Genomic DNA, 4,416 nt, shown 5'->3' with positions numbered 1-4,416 from the left:
GACGCCGCTCACTCAAGGCCGCCGTGTGTGACACTGTGTTTCGTTGTGAAAGCGAAACTACTTTGGCCTTCCAAATGAGGACACGACCATTTTGAACCTTAAACCGCATAAACACATTTCATTACACCAAATACTCAAAATAAATGTTCTTTTTAGCAGCATCATATGACCCCTTTAAACTGAAAAAATGTATCACCTGCGTTAACGTGCTTTTTTTGAGAGCACTAATATATATATATATATATATATATATATATATATATATATAAATATACTGTATATATTTAAAAAAAAATTACTTGTAGGTAATATTAATGAAATAAAAGGCTAGTTAAGTGTACATAGAGTACACTTTCATGACAGTTTAACACTCTTAAGAACAAGAAAAAGTGCACTTTGTGATCATGTCAAATACATTTTTTTTTACTTCAAAGTACATTATTAATCAGTTTTAATCATTTTTTGTACACTTTTGTTGACTAACAAAGCACGTGTAAAGTATGTGATTATAATTTGAACTGTAGTTTGTTATTTGATACTAGATTAGTAGTTCATATATTTTAAATGTCCTACATTTCAATTTTAGCATTACAAATGTTTAACTGCCAAAGTCCAAAAAAGACTAATAACTAAAGATTACAGTAAAAAGCACCAAAAAGTAGGTTACACAATTTGTGTACTATATTTTTAGTCTTCTGAGGTCATATGATAAACCTATAACAACTGATGAAGTCCGACCTGTCAATTTATTACAAGTTAATGTCTACAAAAGACCTGGAATACAGGCAAAGTCATCTAGACTGCATTTACAATGCTTTTATTATGCTTTTTTGCCCTTTTTGAAATGTGACAGATGAGACCACTATGAACTGTCAGAAAAGATCTCTATGAAGATTCATTAAAAATTCCATTTGGAACAACATAGCAGGGAGTAAATTATGATAATTTTCATTTTTGAGAGAAATACTGTTTTAACACTCATTAGTTGTACATTAAGAAACTTTTGCAAATGGGTATTTTTGGCGAGCCCTCATCTTTAAAGCATTCTCGGGTAAGAAATAAGATACAAGATAAGAAAAGAGATCGCTACATCTTATCTTTAAAGGGGTCATATGATGCTGCTAAAAAGAACATTATTTTGTGTATTTGGTGTAATGAAATGTGTTTAAAGTTAAAAAAACACATTATTTTCCACATACTGTACATTATTGTTTCTCCTCCTTCTTTATGCACCAAGAGCTTGTAACACTCCAAAGAGAAAGGAAAAATTCAAATCGCATCATATGACCCCTTTAAAAGAATGTGCACTTACTGGCCATGAACACAAACATAACAGATCTGAATTTGAGCACATGTGTAACACGGAACAGAGTGTGCACGCAGAAAGACTTCACTTTAGAAAAAGCACACAGACTGTCAACTTCAACACGTATAAAATTAATTGTTATTAACTTTGGAACGTCAGCTGGCAGCACGTCCATGACTTTTCATTACAATGACGCTCAGGAGACAGCGATTTAGTGCTCCACAGAGCCCTCGGCCTAACTTGCTCTCACTGACTGGAAAACCTACCAGAACTGCCAGGGAGGCCAGAAAAGCGCATGGTTATTATCTAAACAGATTAATGCATATTCCAATTTGACCCGACGCAAGGTTTTCACTCACTACATTCCAGGAAAATAACTTTTGTGTCAAAGGAGAAAGAGCTGAGAGTGCAGAAAGGATGAAGGGCAGCTAACGTCTCGCCCATCGAGCCGGTTGAGGCTGACCGCTATCAATGGCATTTTCCTGTTGTCACATTCCATTCACTTTTCTTTCTCTCCGCACCGCTCTTGCGCCGTCCTTCAGAAGGCTTTTCAATAGGATTACTGAATAATGCCAACCCCCCTCCCCGAAAACGGACCTGTACCCCCCTGAAACCCCTCGCACTCGCTGACTCTCTCCTGCTTTCAGTTCATCAGTGGATTCAGAAGGCTCTCTTCATTGGAGACGGGGAACAATGCCTTACTTCATCCTGTGGAATGTCAGGCCCCCTTTCCTCCCAGCCTCCCCAAATAATCCAGCCCCTCTCTCCCATGAAACCCTCTCTCTCTCCCGGCCCGGCAAACCCTACTTTCTTAATCTGAACAAAATGAGAATTCCAAAGAAATGCTTCACCTCTCTTCCCGTGCTCACACATGCTCGGCCCGCAAAGTGCACCATTTGTTTTTCGCCTTTGTATCACCTTTCTCCTCTCGCTAAAAGCCCGCCGGCCCGCAGCACAGATGCCCTGCGCATAATGTGTGAGACTTTGAAGTGTTAAGTGGCCATGCATCTGAAAGCGTCGTCTGGTATTCTCGTAAACAGTCTTTCACTACCCATAGGCTTCGTCGACACAAACAAGACAACTCAGGTTTATAAACAAACAAGGCACACTGTGCTGCTGTCAATTCCATCTCAAGCTAACACACAGTCAGGTGAATGACAAGAGGTGTGTGTGCTCGTGTGAGAGACGGACAGGGGAATGCAAGTGTAGGGCTTTGAGGGCTTTTCTAAATGCCCCATCCTGCTGTGTAACCACGGATACCGGAAACACCGCAGGCCTCGCATTTAGCTCCCCTCTCACGAGTGGCCCTCGGCCCCTGGCCCAACACAGGGAGAGAGATAGAAGGCACCCAGCTCCACGCTCCATTGACAGAGATTAAACCTTAAGGGCCGCCTTCCCGCCTTCCTCCAGATCCCGAGGAATTTCAGAGCTGTCACAAGTTTAATGTCAGGGGGGAGCAAAGAACGAGGAGAGGGAAACATAAGAAAAGATGGGAAAGAGGTGAGGATGAGAATATTTTCCAGGTTTGCAGGTTTGTGTGCCATTACCAAAGAAAACATGAATTTATATGAGCCACTTGTCAGAAAACCACTTCAAGGACACGCATGCTAAATCACAGTCAAAAGAAAAGATGGGAAAGAGGTGAGGATGAGAATATTTTCCAGGTTTGCAGGTTTGTGTGCCATTACCAAAGAAAACGAATTTATATGAGCCACTTGTCAGAAAACCACTTCAAGGACACGCATGCTAAATCACAGTCAAGTGAAATTAATTTTTGTAGTTCTTGGAAGATTTTTGTGCATATGCATCAAGGCATGACTAGAGACAATAATTACACCCCAATGAAATGCAAAAAAACTCAAATGTTTGCTAAACTGCTTATGGGTCAATGACACAATGGCGTTTTTTTTGGTCCAAATTTACTAATTTACTTAAATACATTAAAACACAATTCATGTATGCAATGATTACCAGAAAAAAGCAGTGAAGCACATATGTTAAAATATTACTATTCAAAAAACTTTTGTTAGCTAAATTAAAGCTGCAGTCCGTAAGTTTTGCCTCTTTGTCACCATCTCTGTTTGAAAACCTGGAATTGCAGCTGTGTGCGGAATTATCTAGCTTGCGTGGGTTGTGCGGCGGCACGGCTCCAGCGCAGATGAATCTAATGTTCTGAAGAGTATGTGTGGCAGTCAGTCACCGCACCAGTGTGGATATTTACTGTACTTCGCAATCACAGATTCTAGCCTACATCTTGGAATATGACCCAAATAAGAATTTTCACCGTATATTGCCATCTGAACAAGTAAGTAACAAGTCTGCCTCGTTTGTTCTGACCAACTGAGGAAAAAAGCATTACAATAAATCGCACTACCAATGGTGATTTAATCTAAAGATCGGTTAGCTCATATCACATCAAACCGTTCAAATTATTATTATTGTTATACTTTATTCTCAAATGATTAATGTTAACAACATCAGCATTGGTGACTATGAGTATAGTGTGTATTAGCGTGTAGGTTTCAATTTCTGCACAGTCTAATCTAATTGTCATACTCTTCGAATTTCATATTAAGAAATTCTTTTAAAGTAGGGCTGCCACTAATGACCATTTTTATTTCGATTAATCTATCGACTAATTTATCGATTAATCTTAACGATTAATTCCCCACAAAAAAATCAACAATTTTACTTAACAATATTTTATTAAACTATATTTCATTAAACCAAATGAAATCCAAAAGTAAAAAAGTAAAGTGCAACATAAAGTGCAAGAAGCAAGTGTCCATCTCATAGTCCAAATCACTGAAATCAAAGTTCAGTATTAGTGTAAGAATGACAACATATCCACGTGTTCTAGTCTACTAATACTAAAATTATCATCAAAAAACACTTTTTAAAGGAGTATTTACCAGAAATATTATTTACCAGAATTTATTTAGGAGAAAAATGTAAATGTGCAGTATTTCTGGAAAAAAATATATACTGTTTTTTTTTAATAAAATCAATTAATTGGAGATGCTTTTGATTATTAAAAATTAATGGAACCATTAAAATGGAATCCAGAAAATAATGGAAAACAGAATTTGGTAAAGATAAAACTGTAAAAC

The 4,416-nt window shown here is 37.8% G+C and overlaps 1 protein-coding gene across 1 annotated transcript in view; it reads right to left on the bottom strand.

Annotated features, from left to right (window-relative positions):
• Window positions 1–4,416, bottom strand: part of LOC107661423 (glypican-6-like) — a 17,099-nt gene that overhangs the window by 6,450 nt on the left and 6,233 nt on the right. The gene's annotated exons all lie outside the window — the stretch shown is intronic.

This window comes from Sinocyclocheilus anshuiensis, unplaced genomic scaffold (assembly GCF_001515605.1).
Source record: "Sinocyclocheilus anshuiensis isolate Anshui unplaced genomic scaffold, SAMN03320099.WGS_v1.1 scaffold635, whole genome shotgun sequence".
Lineage (NCBI taxonomy): Eukaryota > Metazoa > Chordata > Actinopteri > Cypriniformes > Cyprinidae > Sinocyclocheilus > Sinocyclocheilus anshuiensis.
The sequence above is the reverse complement of the archived record's forward strand: the minus strand, read 5'-3'. Positions and strand labels throughout refer to the sequence as shown.